We start from the raw sequence: 20,950 nt of genomic DNA on the forward strand, positions 1-20,950 counted from the left end.
GCCACCAGTCAAGTGGTACCTCCCCTGATAGCCAGGACTTCTGATAAATGATGGAAAGCAGCTTGGCCAGCTCCTCCGCAAGTTCTTTCAGTACCCTCGGTTGAATCCCATCTGGCCCAATCGACTTGCGTACATCCAAGTGCCGTAGTAGGTCGCCAGCCTTCATGGATAGTGAGGGCCACATTCTGCTCCCCATCCCCTTCCACCAGTTCAGGGTACTGGGTATTCAGAGAACAATTGGTTTTTGCCGCTAAAGACTGAGGCAAAGAAGGCATTAAGCACCTCAGCCTTTTCCTCATCTTTCATAACTAAGTTCCCCCCCGCATCCAGTAAAGGCTGGAGAAAATATATTTTCTCCATATATACTATATTTTCCCATATAATTTCTATTAAAAATAACACAAATCAGGGATCAGGCCTAATAAGTCATATGGGGCAGCCACACTCTTTTAGAGTGTAAAAATACTTGAACAGGATGGACAGAAGATGGGCCAGTGTGCTTCAATGCTTTACATAGTCAAAGGAACTACACACAGCCTTACTCTCAGTTTAAAACAACAACAAAAAAAGACAGACCAATGCAAGCAAATCTGACAATCTGATGAATTAGGGTTTAGCATACTATACCAGAGCCTGGAGGTAATACATGCAAAAGACACAGCAAATTAAGCTCTTTAGTGGGCTTGAGACAAACAATTAATTTAAATAAGTAGAAGAATAAACACATGACCAATCATCAATAAGCATCACAGTTCGATACCACAGTATCAAAGCTATGGTTAAAAAAAAAAAACAAACACAAAATTTACCAGAAAACTTATGCATCTAGGAATTTATTACTTGTTCCTTGTAAGTTAGGCGGTGTTTTTGTTTGTTTATTTTTTTGTTTTCCCTAGCTCTTCTGAGCTTGCTTCCTTAATTTTGCCCATTTACAATTAGAAAACTTTGAATACTATAGTTAGACAAACCTACTGGATATAACCAAGTAAATAAAGATATTAAATTAAGTTATTAAATCATGACTGTTGAAGTGATTGGCATGCAGTGCTGGTAGTGGCAGTGGCTGATCAACCAAAAAAACAAACAGAAACTTAAATATGAACATAAATATGAATATGTTCTAAAATTGATATCATGTCAGATGAAATCACCTTTATAATAATTACTTTACTGGATTATAAGTAGTAGTAGAATATTCTGATGTATATCAGATTTGTTCTTCCGGGACCTTAATATGTAAGAGACTAATCATGTTGACTAAAACACAATCCTCTTTTTTTTTTTTTTTTCCATCCCTGAATATCACTGGATTTAGTTGTTTATGTTTATGTAGGTTCAGGCAAAATACAATAATAAGGGGTCAATGAGAATGCATAAATCAAGGGTATAAGGTGATTGACTTTATTTGATTTCTTACACTTTTCTGTTTTGATGGTAGACTGGTTTTATGTTTTTTAATCTTTTTAATCATTTTCATATTATTGATTGTGATAACAAAACACTTAATATTCCAGACATTATTTTGCAATATTAATTACCTCAATTTATATATGGGTTTCCTTCTTAATAATTGGACTGTAACAAAGTACATAAAAACTAATATAAATAAATCTTTCACTTGAGTATTACTGGTGTCTAAGTTAATGTCAAATTTCACAATTGTTTCATTTGAATTTAGAATCAATATTCCTATACTGCGCACCATAATAAAGGATTATAGAGGGCTGTGCTTTGAAGTTTTTCTTATTCTGTACACCTTGGCCGCAGTGTTATCCATTGTCCTTATAAGAGGTCTTATTTTTCTCTTCTACCTGTCCTCATTAGGTTTTATGCATTTAAGTAGTATAGACAATCAGGATGATGGAAGTTGCACAGGTCTGTTTTTTCATATTTACTCAATTTTTTATGTCATCATACCAGAACATCCTCTTACCATCAAGCTCATTTGTCATCTCTACAGCACTTAATGTTTGTCACTTTTTGTGCACTTCCAGACAAATTTTGGACCCCTCTGAAACAGAAAGTCTATGCTTTCTCAGCTAGTATGAGATAGGATACAAAAAACCCACTCATACTTTTCTGTGTCTGCTTCTGTAACTGTTGTAATTTTCTTTCCTCTGCTACCAAAGATTATTTTTTTTTTTCACTGAACTTTTCTCCCATGGTGGCAATGCTCTGCACTACACTGGTATTGCAAAGGCCAAAAAGATGAAAACACTTTCTTATCAGAAATATCTGGGTCATTAACAGGTGTCAGGATTAAAAAGTCATGAAGAGGATTAGACATCAACAGGAGTCTAATTTCTTTTTCCTATACAATTTCTCCTCTTTATAGGCCTTTTGAGAAGCTAGCAATTAGTTTTTGTCTTTCTCTGCTGCTGGCTGTTCCAGGTGCAGAAATCTCTGTGCAGTTTTGAGTAGACATAAACCTACACTGAAGTGATTATTATTAATTAGGCACTGTGTGCCTTCTCAGTAGAAAACTCCTTATTGCCATGGCAGATAAAAAGATCAATTCACTTATCCAAGGAAAGTCTCCCAGCTGAGTAAGGTGCAAGCAGGTGAACATTATTTGAGAGAGCTGCCACTATCAATGCTATAAATACTGAATTACCTTTATCAGTTTTACATGAGCTATTAGCTTAATTATCTTTGAAATATCCTTTTTTTTCAAAATAGGAACAAAAGATGGGAGATCAAGTTCTTCAGTAAAAGTTAATATACTCAGTGCTTTGGAGAGCTGGATAATGTAAGATGGTATACGTACTAGAGGTTGTTATTTATATATTATATTTAGAAATACTATATTTATAGTGGCTTTCTTAGAGCGTCAAAATAACGAATTATCTATAAGCAGATGACAGTTTTATAGTTTAAAGCAAGTCACTTAGATTTCAGACTAAGAACTTTATTTTGGTAACAGAGCCAATTTATACATTCAATCCTTATGCTTCATTCTAAGCAATATCCATGGATTATAAATCTTGCTGGGATATTTTACTTGTTCATTCATGCTTTCTTATACATTACTTTATGGTAGAACTGTAGGTTTTGTTGATGAATATTTTGCTTCTGTTAATGCTTCTTTATGGAGCACAGAAAACACCTAATGGTCTAATGCCTTCTGATAATAAAACTACATGCTTAGTACTTTATACTGGTCTTATACGTCTAGAGCTTGCTTTTCACAGACTTTAAGAAGGTGCTGAGGGACTATAAATTTTATTTTTTTACACATAATTGTGTATTTTTGAAAATTATGAGGAAAAAAATCTTAATAAAACAACCAACAGGTGTTCTACTATGAATACTTAAAGTTGTACTATTAAATTTCACTTATTAATGTCTATTTTAAAATACAAGTTCCTTGCATTAGAATACATGGGTTATTCATTTTATTAAAATACCAAAATTAACAAGACCATCCTTTATTTCTTAGCTAAAGTATGTGAAATAACTGCTGTTCCAAACAGTTGTCAATATTTCTATTGCAAGACTATTTTTCATTTATACAGTTGAAAAAAGACTTCCACATTATTGTATTAGCATAGTGTATCTGTTTTTTTCAGAATATTTCAAAACACGAACATTGGTCGTCTCATTGATGACAGTCCCCCCTCCCCCCCCTCCCCCAAAGGCTTTGAAAAGAGAGTACTTCTAGGACCATTTAGGATCGAGGCAGTGACAATAATTTAGGGTTAGAGGTAATGAGAGTATGTACTGCATTACCATTCTTCTACTGGTAAGCTGTGACGTATCGTCGTATCAATTCTGTGTAATATTGAACCACATAGTCATAAATTTAATGCACAAGGTGAAATCTTGACCTTCTTCGTAGAGTTCCATAGGACTAGGTTTTCATTTAAGTTTCAACATATCTGTGACACAAGAGAAATATTTTTTGTGTAATTTATTCCTTAATTGTCCTCTGACAGATTTGTTTTTTAATATTTCTTAGAACCATGTATTTTTACTGCTATCACTGATAAGCCCCTATGCAATCTATATGTGCTTTCCTGTCTATTCAATCTTATGAAGTTATATGCCTCCTTTTCCAACACATCTAGATCTCAATGGGTCAACACATATATGCTTGTGAAGAAAATTAACTGTCTTCATCTAACGAAGGTCCAATGAAATGCATCATTCTTACTTCTGTTTCTTCATTAAAGAATATGGTATAGATCTTGAGGGTGAGAGGGCAGGGTTAAGCTTTGTATTTAACGTTCTGCTGCTTTCTGTGGTAATTGTCCCGAGTTGTGTCTATGAGACACAGATACACACAAGAGAGAATTTTTATAGAAACTACTGCAGTAAAGACAAGACTTAATTTGGTCAATACAATTAGTTAAGCACTGTTTGAAATCATTGCAACAAGTACTGTAGAAAGTCATGCTATCATTTTATTTGACAATAATATAAAATTAAAATGGGAATCATAATTGTATGATGCTCATGATAAAGAATGTATGTATATATGTATATATTTATTTTTTTTGGGGGGGGAAAGGGGAGGGAAATCATGCCTATATGATTTGGATCAATGGTCATGTCTCTCTTGTAATTCTCATTAAAATTATTTGAAAGGAAAATATTATTTCCATATTTTTTTTGCCAAAAATTTGATTTTGGAAATTATCTCTTGTAATGTCCTTGGTGGTGTCTATAACCCATAACTATAGACATCATTATTTCACCTGAAAACTGGTGTTGCAGTAGACCAATGATAGTAGACTGGACAGAGATTTTTTTAATCACTTAAATAAAGGTCACTCCTCACTCATTTCTATCAATGACCTACAATGCTGATAACTGCATAAGAGTAAAGACATTCTGGTTTATATGGAACTGTCGCTACTCATCTTTTCAGATAAACTATTCTTATCTGCCTCCGGGGTAGTGGAATGTAATTCACGCTACAGATCAGGCAGTTTGAGAAGGGCTACAAGGTAGAAGTCTTTGATTTGTTCTACACATTGTCCCTTGTTTACAAGGGAAAAACACTTCCTAGCCCAGTGCTGTAATTTCATGGTAAACACTGTCTAGATTACAATATTATATCTTAATTTAAAAAATTAACATTACTCAGTATGCTATTATTCATTCATTGTGGCAGCTGGCATTTCATCCATAATATTGTTAGCACATTACTGCATTTCAAGATCAAATATATATATATATATTAAAAATTGTTCTCAAATATCAGCTTATGAATTTGAGAAAGGAATTACAGGTGTACTTGAAGGAGAGGGTTTTGAATGAGAATCCAGAGTGGAGACAGAAATCTGGGAAAAATACTCAGATTACAAAGGATAGTATTCAAGACTCCTGTCTCTTCTTCATGGATATAGCATCCTCTTCATGGATATAGCAAACTAAGATTTGTAGCTCCAGAATTCTGCAGGGTAAATGGATTTAACATCTGTAAAATTTTGAGTTTGGGTATCTCTCTTTTTGTTTAAATTAGGAGAAGGCTTCTTATTTAATTGAAGTATTAACAATCATTTAGGCCTCTAGACTCTCTTCCAGTGGGAAATGACTGTCATACATTCCACGCATTCCATACATCCCAGGTGGTAGTATGCTGCCCATGTTGGATTAATTTTTATTTTGCTATCTAAACAATACTTGACTAATATGTATAATTAAATGCACGCAAATGTGTGAAGTGCCTGCACAACCAGCTATTATTAGCAATTATGCTGGAATGAATGACAAACTTTATGTAGGGCCTTTATAGGCAGAAGGCTGTTGGCAGATCCAGCTCTGGGCTTTCTAGCTATATAGGCAGTGGTGGCAGAACAGGTGATGGATGAGGAGTTTAATGGGTCTGAGCTGATGATGCAGAGGTGTAGAGAAAAGCTAAAAAAGGAGTGGAGGGGGTCTTTGCTGTGAGAAATTCACCTGGTACTGCAATGCGCGCAGGTAATTGGGCTGGTAGGGAAGAGTGCCTTTACAGAAAGGAAAGGGAGAACATGGGGGGATGTGGGTAAATAGAAGTCATATTTTTCTCTTTTCATCTTTTCTCCAGATCTAGTTGCCAGGTCTTTTGTGCAATTAAACACATTGGGAACTAGTGTCCCAATGTATCATTGTATAGATAAAGGTCCTGGTCTTCTTTAGGCTAAATGCTTAATAAAAGTGTCTGTCTGGAAGAATCATCAGGAAAAATATAAATCCAGTCAAATGACCTTTACTGAAAATCCTTGTTGTCGACGGAAGGAAGACACAGACGCTCAGTATGAGTGAACAGTGAACTTCAACTTTAATGGATAGCTCAGTCGCCTTTTATCTAGTTCGAACATAATCAACTCATACATATTGCAAAAACTAAGCTCAGGATTGGCTAACACTTCCCGCTCTTTTCAGGTAGTTCCTCCTTCTTTTAGCTACCGTCCCGCCTTAGGGACTTTCCCCATGGCTCAAGGGCATCGTGTCCTTGGGCCTGATTGGCTCTCAGCCAGCTGCGTACGTGCCAGACTCGTGTGAGTTGAGTACGGTACTTCACTAGCCCATTGCCTCTTAACTGCCCAACATCCACGTGTCCTATTTCACTTAACCATTCCTCCACAAATCCTAGAATCATAGAATATCCCAAGTTGGAAGGGACCCCAGGGATCATAGAATCATAGAATAGCCTGAATTGGAAGGGACCCAGAAGGATCATTATGTCCAACTCCTGGCTCCACACAGGACTAACTCAAAATTAAATCATATGTATAAGAGCACTGTCCAAATGCTTCTTGAACATTAGCAGGTGTTCAAGAAGCATCTTGAACACTGGCAGGTGCCATGACCACTTCTCCGTAGAGCCTGCTTTGGTGCCTGATCATCAAAATAGCCCACTTTATGTCCTATATATATGGACCTGGAATCATACTACCTGAAGAAATCACTACTTTTGAATTAATATAAAGGAAAGAAAGAGTCCCTCAAGCAGCTAATTCCAATAGTATGCAGTGTCTTAAGATGCAATTAAATATTGGACCCAGAATTACACCTTGAATTGCACTCAGAAGCAAATACATTCATAGTGCAATCCTAGAAGCCCACCAGTAATGTGCTAGTTGTGACTACAACTTCTAATCAAGAGAACAGCTGCTTTACCAGCTGTAGCTTCTCCATCTTTTTCAAAGTAGCAAAGGTGGTGTAGTCATGCAGAGTGAAAGCCAGAAATATATCAGTGGTTATGTACATCTTTCTCTAATGACTAGGTGTTACAATGTGTGTTAAATCCACAAATCCACATAAATCCAAATCTAAATAAGTCAGGCAGCCAGGAGAACCTTCATGCTGCAAAATTTTCTTGCAAAGGACCATTTTCTTACAAACAGCATCAGTAAAGAAAAATGATTAAGATTTTTTTTTTTTTTTCTCCTAGCAAACCAGTATCATTGCAACTGGTGTGTCACCAGGGAGTTGAGACTAAACTAGCACAAGGTTTTAAGCTACAAATTGTTCTCTTTCGTGCTCTTTATTTCTGACTCAGAAGATGCAAAACTAGTAGGACTTTAAAAAGGCAAATGGTAAAATTCTATCTAGAGTAGATTGCAGTTTGGAAATCTAATAAGGGGACAGGAAATAAGATATTAATACTGTTCAGACATGTTACAGCGGTGTACCCTGAAGAAAGCTTGTCATTGTTTTGCCAAGTAGGCAAATTATGGTATATTAGTATACCATATAATGAGGGTGCATAAGTTAAAGCAGAGTTGCCTGCTTTCAGGAAAAGGTTCTAAGTTTTTACACAATGGCATCACATTGCAGAATAGGAAAAAAACTCTGGTTTAAAAATGTATGTGAAGCTTTTCTCTAACTCTTAACATATCTCCACTCTCTAACTCCAGGCATCAGAACGTCAGTAGGAAGCATCATTCAGATTACCAGCTGCTTTGGATCCTGTTTTGAGATGTGTGCTGTCTTGCACTGTGTATATTCCTAGCAACTTTCTCAGGGCTTTGAACTGCATTTGAGGTGCTTAAAGGATGGGTTTCAGAGCATGCTTTTTAAGTCCCAGAGCTCTTTGTCTCCAACATATTTTGGCTACTACAAGTTCAATGAAACATGCTAATAATCCATATAACTTGCCAAGAAAGAAGAGAAAAATGAAAAGAAAAAAAAAAAAGAAAAAGGAAATGCATGGGAAGGAGTAAAATAAGGTAGAAAAGGAGTGCTGCAAGCTCTGCTTCTGTCATATTATAGAATATACTGAGTTGGAAGGGACACATGATAATCAAGTCCAGCTCCTGGGTCCGCAAATCAAAATGTGTCAGAGCACTGTGCAAACACTTCTTGAACCCCAGCAAGCTTGGTGCTGTGACCACTCTCTAGGGGAGCCTGTTCCAGTGCCTGACCCCCCCTCACTGAAGAACCTTTTCCTGATACCCAGGAAAAGCCTGAACCAGCCCTGTCACAGCTTCATGCCATTTCCTTGAGTCCTGTTGCTGTCACCAGAGAGCAGAGATCAGTACCTTCCCCTCCGCTCTCCTCATGAGGAAGTTGTAGACCGCAATGAGGTCTCCCATCTGCCTCCTCTTCTCTGGGCTGAACAATCCAAGTGACTTCAGCTGCTCCTCATATACCTTCCCGTCTTCACCATCTTTGTTGTCCTCCTTTGGACACTTTCTAACAGTTTTATATCTTTCTTATACCGTGGTGCCCAAAACTGCACACAGTACTCTAGGTGAGGCTGCACCATCTCAGAATACAGAGAGTAATCACTTTCGTTGACTGGCTAGTAATGCTTTGCTTGATGCACCCCAGGATATATTTGGTCCTCCTGGCTGCCAAGGCACACTGCTGGCTCACGTTCAGCTTGCTGTTCAAAACTCCCAGATTCCTCTCTGTGGGGTGGATCTCCAGCATCTTGTCTCCCAGTCTGTACGTGTAGCCAGGGTTGCTTCTTCCCAGGTGCAGAATCTATCACTTGCTGTTGTTAAACTTCATATTGTAAGTGACTGCCCAGCTCTCTAATTTCTCCAGATCTCTCCGCAAGAACTCTACGCTCGATGGAGTCAACAGCTTCACCCAATTTAGTATCGTCCATGAACTCACTCAAAAAAACTTTTAGTCTGTGGTGGTTTTACAGCCACAAACTTAGAAGCTGGGCAGATGAGCTCCACCACAACTGCTCTCTCACTTCTCCTCAAAGGGAAAGAGAGAGAAAATACAGTAGAAAGGGCTCAAGGGTAGAGATAAGGAGAGGGAGATCTCTTAACAATTTGCACCACAGGCAAAACAGACTCAGCATAGGGAGATTAGAGAAATTTACTACCTATTACTAACAGGCGAGAGCAGTGAGAAACAAAGAAAACAAACTAAAAAACACCTTCTTCCCATTCACCCTCCTCTACATCTTCCCCCAGAGTGGCGCAGGAGAAAGGGGGGATGGGGCTGTGGTCAGTCCCTAATGCTTCATCTCCACTGGTCCTTCACGGTCACTCTCTGCCCCTGCTCCAATGTGGTATCCCTCCCATGGGATGCCATCCTTCCTGAACAGAGCCTGCAGGGGCTTGCCACAGGCAGCAGCTCTTCAAGAACTGCTCCCACATGTCTCAGTACCATGGGGTGCATAATTAAGGAGCAAACTGCTCCAACCTGGGTCCCCCATGGTGACAGCTTCCCCCAGAACCTGGGGGGAGCCTGCATGGACTCCTCTCCACGGGCTGCAGCTCTGGCCCGGGGCCTGCTCCTGCGTGGGCTTTCCATGGGCCGCAGCCTCCTCCAGGCCACATCCACCTGCTACACCGGGGGCTCTTCCACAGGCTGCAGCATGGAGATCTGCTCCATGTGGGACCCATGGGCTGCAGGGGGACAGCCTGCTCCACCAGGGGCCTCTCCACAGGCCACAGGGGAACTTCAGCTCCAGCACCTGCGTTATCTCCTCCCTCTCCTTCTTCATTGACCATGGTGTCTGCAAGGCTGTTTCTTACTCCTTGCCCTCCCAGCTTCTGTTGCACAGCAGCTTTTTTCATTTTCTTAAATCTTCTCTCACAGAGGCTCAAACAACGTTGCGTATTGGTTTAGCTCTGGCCAAGAGCAGGTCCCTTTGGAGCCATCTGAAACTGGCCCTTATCTGTCATTGGGCAGGTTCTGGGTTCTTCTCTCAGAGGCCACCCTTTCAGTTCCCCACTATGCAAACCTTGCCACATAAACCCAAGTTCTACATACAAATCCTTTATGAAAACATTGAAGAGGGCTGTTCCTAAAATGGAGCCCTGGGGAAGCCCACTAGTGACAGGTCGGCACCATGATTTAACCCAATTTACAAGAACCCTTTGGGCCTGACCTATCAGCCAATTGTTCACCCATCTTATTATGCATTTATTTAACTGCATTCTAATACACCTCTGTAGATATCAGTGCTGCCCTCATATAAGCAATGAAAGTATCTGCACTACATTCATTTACTAGTAGAAAAAATAACGTTTCACTCCAGTGGCTAAAAACAACAGTCATGGCATGTGTGTTCTGCCTTTGGCCATCTAAGTGTTCTGGACAAACACTCTCATGTCACCCTGGGTAAAACCATTTGATGACAATTGTAGAGGTTCTCAACTCATTATACATTAAACATTGCTCTGCTCTTATATATCTGGTCCTCCAAAACACATTAAATGACCTTGGGGAAATGGTAGTTTGTACTCTGGATATTAAGAGCTGCAGATTTTTGTGGCCCCATAGAATCTGTGGCCACAGAACTAATGGCCATGGATCTAAAATAAGTAGGTTTGATTAACACAAATAATTGAGATTCTTTCTTATGCCTAAGTATAAGTGACTTTACTCACCTTGTTTTGGCTTGTATCTTCTTTCCATACTTCAGAAAACACAAGAATGAAAAAAAGGAGAATATAAGCTAAGAAACAGGAAACACTATTGGCCTAAAATTTCAAATCTGAAATTGCTATCAAGGAATGAAGACAGCATATAGAAATAGTATAGCTACTATAAGAGTTTATGTATATATATGTGTTTTCTTACATAAAACTACTGGAAAAAAAACAATACTTTATAATTCTGGGTCCTTTTTACATACAAGAATTTTACAAGAATTTGTATTTATACTATTAATCACTATATTAAAATGTCTTATTACATAATGCAACGCTGCTATTTAGAGTGGACAAAATTTAATATATTTGAAAGAAAAATAAAATAAAAATGTATGCAGACAATGTAAAACTACTCTGTCTACAAGGAAGGAAAAATTTAGCCTTTTGTTCTTTTCTGTTGTTATATCACCAGTAACTCAGAGATTTAAATGCCTCAGCAAAAAGTAGTTATGAAAATAATATTTTCAGTTCCAGAAAATAAATAAATAAATACAGCAGACAATTGCATGTGTAAAACTGGGTTAATACCAAAGGGACTACTAAATTTGCAAACTTAAGTCCATACAGAGGGGAGGGAAATACGGGAATTAAATTTCATTAACTACTACTGCTTGATTTTTTTAAATTATTATTATTTTTTATTATTCTTATTTTTAATCAAATTAGACTAAATGATGATATGGAAAATCTTTACTATGTTTGTTTTACTATCTCTAAGCTTGAAATAAAAAATGCTGCCACTAGAGATCATTGTTGCTCTTTGCAGAAGTGGCCAGTGTTAATTTTTTTTTTTTTTTTTTTAGTTCATATCATTAGATGCAGTCCTGTTCTTCACAGAATGTACCTCATAACATCAAAACAGAAGAAAAAATAACTGTAGCCTGAACTCTGTCTATCTCAGTTTTCACACCAAATATTTTCTACCTCCTTTCAAAACAGTCCTTCATCACTACTCATTTATAACTGCAATGAAGCAATAAAATTTAAAAACATTTTCATTTAAATTTGTTATATATATATATATTTATTTTTTTCAGGACTGAATGTCATTCAGTCATATATTGGCATTCATAGACCCTATAATATAATGTTGGATCAAGCTTGCTTTTTTATGTATCCTGGCTGATTAAAATGACAATAAAATTCATAAACAACTTCCAGTAAAAGAACATACCCTTCTCTTTATCCCCACTGTCTAAAAAACAATAATAAAACAATGACAAAATAATCCTCTCTCTTTAGAAGAGCTAGAACTATTTGGTCTAATTATCCTTGCATCAAAAACGGGACTGAAGATAAATCTCATGAAACATTATCTGCAAAATAAAAAAGGGGAAATTCCAAATGATAACTGATCAAAGGGGTAACTATGCATATCAACCAAACAGCTGAAACCTATAGTACATTAAAATAATCCCAAGTGTACAATTGACAACACTAACTATACTGACTTCTGAAGTATGAAGGATTTTTAATTTAGGGCTCCCTATGGTGATTTGTTGTTTGTTTTAATGATTGTAAATTGTTTCAGTGATGTTTTTCCAAATATGTGCGTAATATTTTGTGATTTTTTCATCCTCCTGGGATGAATTTCTGACTCTTTTTAATATGACACATGTACCATTTAAAGTTTTATTTTTGAGATTTTCATATGCATATTCTTTTCCTAAGTGTTTTTACAGTGATTTGCATTAGTTTTCAAAAATCAAAATTGTTCTCTGGAATAAGAAAAAAAACCCTCATCATTTCATAAGATAGTGTAGAAGTTTACTGTACCATGCTTAGGCCTGTTCCAAACTGAGTGACCTAATTTGATTTGTGTAATACTTGAGCAGGACAAAAGGCCCTTATACTGTTTTTTTATATTTCATGCCCATGAATGCTTGCATAAAGCACTTTTTCATCTCCTCTTGGCTTCCTGCATCTTTTACCTATAGTCAAAATTCAATAGCTAGACTTAGTAGAATTTAAGATCCTTCTTCATCTTCACAGTAACAAGCAGTGGTTTCACTTCTTACAAATCAAAATGAAAATCAGCTGAAGCCTGCATAATATATTTAATGTTAATAACACTGTTCATAATAGGTGAATATGAATAAAACCTAAACGCTTCCTTTATTATTTAGTCTCTGAATTGCCTGTAAAAATATTTAAAACTTACTTTATTTCCTAGATTAGCATTACTGCACTTCTGATGTCAACTAAAAGACAAAAACAGAACAGAACTCTTTTTTTTTTTTCTTTTTTTTTTTTTTCTTTTTTTTTCCCCCTGCCATATAAGCCTACTATATATCTTCCAAATTGTTGAGATGCCTATTTGGTGTGTGTGTGTGTGTGTGTGCGTGTGTAATAAATACAAAAAAAAAGTAAAGTACAGTATGTCTTTTGATATAGATTCTTTATGTGAGTGATTATCATTTTAACAGATGCTACATTGTTTGATGAAACATTTTAAATTCTGAATGAAGGGTCCTTGAAGACTAAGAATGAAAATAATGTCTTAAATGTGCAAAATAAATCTGACTTCTCAAGTACAATAGTCATTTACTACTATCCAGAGTGCTGTGCAATTCAGTCATCACAGAGTTCATCAGCAGACAATAGATGATAATACTTCTTCTTTCTGAAAGAATTATCTCCCCATATTTTATAGGTGTTGGGCCAAATCCTTCAGTCCTTACTTACTCCTGGATTAATTTCTCAGACCTTATTCATGGTAGCAAGGAATACTTCAGTCCATGCCAATGAAATGCTGTTAACTCTTCATTAAGATTAGTTGTCAGGCAAATGAGATAATTGGGGAGTGAGTAATGCATGAGCATTTTGGCAGGTAAAGAACAAAACCCTTAATATATGTCTAAACTATTCACTTCAAAAGGAAAAATAAAAATAAAATAATAAAAAAACATAGCTCAGATATATTATATTTGACCTGGCCTTTGAAGCATTTCTGAAGAGTCTACAGGAATTTGTGTTAATAATCTGAAAAGAGAACTAGTCTAGACATTGATTATAACATATTTGCAAAATATTTATTGCCTATGAAAATAGGATTGGTTTCATAGTTTCCATCAAAATTAAAAGTTCTGCCCTTCCTTGTAGACATTATTCATCCTCATTGGAAGTTCAATTGACTTCAAAATGACTGTATTGAAGTATGTGTTACGTATGTTTATGAAACAGGATATAGCCCTAATCATTTCTCTCATCCTTTGATAAGTATTAGACAGAGTAAAAGAGAAATGTTATCATTTTTGTTGGAAAAAAAAAAAAAAAAAAAAAGGATGATTATAAATGTATGGAAATTAAGCTTTTTTTTTTTTTTTTCCCACAGTAGCATTTAATATCAAGAATAATCTGGAAAAAATGTCTTGCCCTATTCCTTGAAGTCATCTGTTTCCACTCTGAGCCTCCATATTCCCTAATATTTCTTTATATTTTTATACAATTAATCAGAAAAACAGTAGAGCAAGAGCTATGTTTACAAGAGTCTGCTGTATCAAATCTTTTACTTCCATTTTTGAAGTATTTTTTCTTACATGTTAATACTACAGATAAGGGATAATTCCAAGTAGGAAAAATGATATTTGAAACAAATACACCAAAACAACAACAACAACAACAAAACTTCAGCTGTGTTAACAAATGAGCCCTTCTTGAGAAAAATGCATATTAAAAACTGTAATACAAGTAGTACCTCTTGTGTTAAATTACAATGACTGGTGGAAAGCAAGAGGAAGGTCACAGCAGCTGATAAACATAGTTATGCAAATGTGTTATTGTGAGAAAACACTGAACAGGGTTAAAAATTGTGCTAAGCAGGAGGTCAATGAGAAATTTCACGGGTCTTTCTGGCCTTGAAATTATAATAGTGAGGAGGTGAACAGGAAAGAAAAATAAGATGAAAACAGGATTTTGATTTATTTTTAATTTGGGTCTATTTGATTGTCGTGGTTTAACACGTGCGGTGGCGCACGCCTGTAGTCCCAGCTGCTCGGGAGGCTGAGCCCGCCGGATCGCTTGAGCCCAGGAGTTCTGGGCTGCAGTGCGCTATGCCGAGCGGGCGTCCGCGCTAAGGCCGGCATCAATATGGTGAGCCCCGGGGAGCCGGGGCACACCAGGTTGCCTAAGGAGGGGTGAATCGGCCCAGGTCGGAAACGGAGCAGGTCAAAACTCCCGTGCCGGTCAGTAGCGGGATCGCGCCTGTGAATAGCCACTGCAACGTAGCCTGGGCAACACAGAGAGACGCGGGCTCCTTTATAAGTGTTTAAAGCCCTCTGTCTCTAAGGCAGCTATACCAAAAGCCCACCGGAACCCTTTTGGGTCCTTGCAATATCCTCTTCTGAGATAGTCTATGCCAAGGATACATGGAGCATCCGGGCCAGTCACAATACGGTGCTTTTCCCACTCATTCCCAGTCAGACTCACTTCAGCCTCCAATACAGTCAACTGCTGAGATCCCCCTGTCACTCCACAAATATAGATGGGCTCTGGTCCTTTATAGCTCGATGGCATTATAGTGCATTGTGCACCGGTGTCTACTAAAGCCTTATACTTCTGTGCGTCTGATGTGCCAGGCCATCGAATCCACACAGTCCAATAAACTCGATTATCCCTTTCCTCCCCCTGGCTGGAGGCAGGGCCTCCCTAATCCTGGTCAGAATCTTCTTCATTTCTGTGTTTGAAGGACTGTCTGCTGGAAGTTGGAGCAGCAAACTTTTCAGAGAATCCCTTCTTCCTGATTGTTTTCTTTTGCAACTCACGTACCCGTGCCTCTAGGGTCGCGGTAGATTTTCCATCCCATTTTCTCATGTCCTCTCCATGGTCTCGTAAGTAAAACCACAGGGTGGCACGGGGTGAGTACCCACCATATCGTCTTCCTTGCGTGGATGAACGACTACCCCTGATAGCTGAGACACTGCTCTGTACAGGTACGGAGGAGAATAATCTCTCTTCAAGTTGGTGAACCTTTTCAGAAAGCTTCTCCACAGTGTTCTCTTTTGGTCGGTGGACACTGGTTGGTTCAGGTGGGGATGAAGATAGATTCTCTTTAAGTTGGTGGAACTCTTCAGAAAGTTTCTCCACAGCTGAGACGCAGGCCTGTAAGGAAGAGGAGAGACTTTCTTCGTACTGCCGGAGTTGTTTAGCCACTTCATCCACTGTGGGTTCCTCATCCTCTTTCCAGGCCATTATTGCCAATGAGCTGGCATATGATGATGGTGCACTCCGTACAAACTTCCGCCACATGGGTCGCGTACACCTGACTTCATCTGGATCTTTGGATGTTTGTCTGAGGTCTGGATCCTCATAAATCACTTCCCGTACGGCTAATTCCCTCAGATACTGGATTCCCTTCTCCATAGTGGTCCACTTGCCTGGTAGACATAAAAGTTCTTCCTTGAAGGGATACCTTTCCCTCACAGCTGAGAGGAGACGCCTCCAGAGGCTGTGAGATTGTGCTCCATCTGCAATTGCTTTGTCAATGCCTGCATCTCTAGCAAGGGATCCCAGTCGCTTGGCTTCCCTGCCATCTAATTCCACACAATTGGCTCCAGTGTCCCAGCATCGGAGCAGCCAGGTGACAAGCTGCTCACCTATACAGCGACCAAAATCTTTTCGCACATCTCGTAACTCACGCTCGTTTAGGCTTCGGGTAGTTACTGTTGATTTTTCGGCATCCTCATCTTCCTCCTCCTGAACCCTTGATGGCCCAGCGTTGTCGTCATCTCCGTCGTCTCTATACCTAGATTTGGCAGAAGATTCTCTGCGTTCTAAACGACCTGAATCTCTATACCATTTTTTCACCTTCTCTACAGGGGCAGCTTGCACTGCTACTGCTCGTTTCTCTGACCTTGTTACAGGGTCTGCCACAGAGGTTGGAATACCCTCCGCAGGGTCAACTTGCACTGCTACTGCTCGTTTCTCTGACCTTGTTACAGGGTCTGCCACAGAGGTTGGAATACCCTCTGCAGGGTCAACTTGCACTGCTACAGCTCGTTTCTCTGACCCAGCTACAGGAGCTGGAGCGGCTGCAGGGGCTGAAGCAGCTGCAGGAACCGGAGCTGGAGCAGCTGCAGGAGGTGGAACTGGAGCGGCTGCAGGAGCTTGAACTGGAGCAGCTGCAGGAACTGGAGCTGGAGCGGCTGCAGGAGCTGGAACTGGAGCGGCTGCAGGAGCTGGGACTGGAGAGGCTGCAGGAACTGGAGCTGGAGCGGCTGCAGGAACCAGAGCTGGGGCGGCTTCAGGAGCTGGGACTGGGGCGGCTTCAGGAGCTGGGACTGGAGCGGCTGAAGGAGCTGGGACTGGAGCGGCTGCAGGAGCTGGGACTGGAGCGGCTGCAGGAGCTGGGACTGGAGCGGCTTCAGGAGTTGGGACTGGAGCAGCTTCAGGAGCTGGGACTGGAGCAGCTTCAGGAGCTGGGACTGGAGCGGCTGCAGGAACTGGGACTGGAGTGGCTGCAGGAGCTGGGATTGGAGCATCTGCAGAAGCTGGGACTGGAGCGGCTGCAGAGTCCACCGTAGGGGTCACAGTGGCCGTTGGGTCTGTCACGGGACTTGGAGTGGCCGCAGGGTCTGTCACTAAGTTGATAGCAGTATCCATGGCAGCTCGATAGGCATGAGCCAGGCCCCAGCACGTTACAATGATTTGTGTTACTTTGGAACTTCCCGAATCGCGACACCTTTTATTCAAGCATTCTGCCAGTTTTTGAGGATTTTGCAGTTGTTCAGGGGTGAATTTCCAAAACACTGGGGGTGCCAACTGGTCTAGATGCCTGCCCATATCCTCCCATACTCCCTGCCACCCACAGCTATACTGCCTCCGGGCAGATCTCCGGATGAGCTTCCTAAGTAGTTGTTTAACTTTAAGCAGAACCTGAAGTGCATTCAGGAGGCAGAACAACAGGACTATGCTGGTCTGAGTATCCCAAGGATATTCAATATCTTGGAGAGCTATTGTAATAAACTCGGAGGATAAGAGGGTGGTGAAGGAGGAAGGGAGAGTGATCAAGGAGGGTACAGGGGTGGTGAAGGAGAAAGGGAGAGTGATCAAGTAAGAAAAATTATCTTCCCCTTTCCCCTCCACAGATTGACTCCCTAATGAAAAAAGGCAACAGATACAATTGCCAATAGTTTCCAAAATACAGTTTCCAAAGTATAGAATCGAAGATGTTACTGAGTACAAATACCAGGTTAGAGTCACGGCCAGATATTTCATCATCTCATAAGCCACTGATACAACACACAGTACCATAATGGTCTGAAACCAGGGCCCGGAGAGGATAAACAACATGACAGAGAGCACATACGGAAAATAACGTGCTATAATACTCAATTTGGAAAATAGGCGCAGCACAGTTGAGATTAAAGCAATCAGCATTATGACAAGTGACTATTAAGCAGGTCTAATACTTACACCAATTTTAGTTTAACACACTCTGGTCAGATCTGCCGTTATCTCAACCTTTCGTGCCCCACGTTGGGCGCCAAAAAGACTGTCGTGGTTTAACCCGGCTGGCAGCTAAACACCACGCAGCCGTTCGCTCACCCTCCCCTCTCCCTCTCTGGGACGGGGGAGAGAAATGGAAAGTGAAGCCCGTGAGTTGAGATAAAGACAGTTTCATAAGACAGGAAAATAATAATAATAATAATAATAATACAATGATGATAATAATACTACTACTAATAATATATACAAACAAGTGATGCACAATGCAATTGCTCACCACCCGCTGACCGATGCCCAGCTTAACCCCGAGCAGTCCGTCCCCCTCCCCCGGCTAGCCACCCCTATATATTGTTTAGCATGACGTCAGATGGTATGGAATACCCCTTTGGCTAGTTTGGGTCAGCTGTCCTGGGTCTGTCCCCTCCCAGCTCTTACTGCACCCCCAGCCTGCCTGTTGGCAGGACAGAGCGAAAGGCTGAGATGTCCTTGGCTTGGTATAAGCACTGCTCTGCAACAATTAAAACATCGGGGTGTTATCAGCACTCTTCTCATCCTAAGCCAAAACACAGCATTCCACCAGCTACCAGGAAGAAAATTAATTCTGTTCTAACTGAAACCAGGACATTGATGAATTAAAAAGTTTTGGTTGAGCAGGAAAATGATCTCACTGACAATTATATTTTCATCACAAAACAAACAAACAAGCAAATTTATCGCAATATTTGTAAATTGGCTGTATTTTCAAGTCTCTTTATACCTATCAAATGTAGAGGAACCTATAAAGATCCTATGAGATTCTTCATCTCTAGATTCCTCATAAACTCCCCAATCTAATATCACAATTATTAGACTTATTTAATTAGTAGTGATTGCTTTAATATTCAATATATATTAAAGGGGTTTGTTCTTTAGCTTATGAAATAATTGTGTTTCAAAGAAAACAGGAAGAAGAAGCCATTGCTGGAGTCTACTAAGCTAGTACAGACTTCACTAGAGGTTTTGGGAACTTGTATCTGTTTTGCTCCTGGGCAAAGGAAGAGATGCAGGTCAAGCAAGTCTGTCACACTGCTGATGCCAGGCAGAGTAAAAAACAGCCATAGTGAATATGGATTGTGGGGTTTATTTTAGAAACAGCAGTGTTAGATCTTTTACCCCACTCATCTTACACACTCACTGGCTCTCCACAATGCCACATATGCTAGATCTCAGCTTCCCTTTCCCAGAAGGAACTTGTTGCTGGTCTGAAAAGATCACACAGAAAGTCATCTTGGCTCAAGTTGTGCTACTATTCACAGTTACCATTCCTGGGAGGGTCACCAGCCAAAGTCAAGAGGCATCCCACTGCATTATTTCCCATATCTCTCTGATATCAAGGATATTAACCTGCTTTTCAGATCTTTTCTTTAGCAGGAATTTTCACCATCTTCTTTCCAGGCCTTCTCTTGTCTCTGAGTCCACTTCTTCTTTTTGATAGCTCCTTATTTTTGTTCTTTTCATTCCAGAACCTAAAGCCTCTGGTTTTCCCAGTCATATGCAGAAGAACAATGTTTGCTCAGTGTCTTTGCTGGTGGTTCTGGTTCATGCCTCTTTATTAAATGAAGTATTCAGGATGTGACACTTCTGTTTAGTCCAGGTGTTATCAAAATTTACAGCTAGGCTGTATCAGTTGCAGTTAGCGTGTAGAATGCATCTGCTTGAGGATTCAGAAGTTTAGCTTTTGTCTTCCTATATACACACAACCAATTTCTTTTTTCCTGTTGGCGTTGTCTTTTTTTTTTTCCTAGGAAAAAGTTTACCCCAGGATGTACTGCAGCTATTTTACTACAATGTACTACAGCCTGAAGGAGTATCAATAGCATGCTTCTGCCACCAGGACAAGTAAGATCCCACAGACATAACAGATGAGGAATAATCATTTTGATCTTAGCCTCTCTGGATAATGAATCACCATTTTTGAATTAACAATACACTGCTTTCCTCATTTTTACACCTTTTTTAACACTTCATTGTACTGTACAATTTCATAACAGAGGTCCCTTTCACAGTACCAAAGAAGTTCAGCAGACTGAGGTAAAGGTTGATATTCTTTCTGACACATATCTGTGCAGTGTGTGCTGTGGGATTTACAACTCCAAGAGGCCTGTATATGATCCTTCACACTGGCAGAATTTCATCTGTACTGTGTGCTATGAAAGAGAAAAGAAAACTACTGCTTTGAATTTTCTTTTCAGGCTGATAAGTCAAGGGAACAATAAGCATGAAGGACACATGGAACCACCTTGGAATGAGATGCAAGAAACCCTTATCATTAAGTGCTGCAATTAAGACAAGAAGCACTAAAAACAATAGTTTTTACAGACCAGAACAGGCATATGCAGTTATATGAAGGAACCCTTTTCACTTTGTGAAGGGGAATAATGGACTAGAATATGTTTATCTTACCCAAAAAAGTGTTTGAGTACATGTATGTAGTGAGCTGTTTTTTCTTTTTTTTTTTTTTCTTTCCTTTTTTTTTTTTTTTTACAATTAAAAAATTGTGTTATAGTCTTTTTTTGTTTCCCATGAGATTTTTCCCACATAAATGCTGCGAATATATAAAAATGGAGAAATGTCTCTGAAACTACATAATGAAGGCATGCCAGTGTCATTTATGTTATTTAAAAGCACAC

Source organism: Aythya ferina (genome assembly GCF_964211825.1).
Source record: "Aythya ferina genome assembly, chromosome: 1".
NCBI lineage: Eukaryota > Metazoa > Chordata > Aves > Anseriformes > Anatidae > Aythya > Aythya ferina.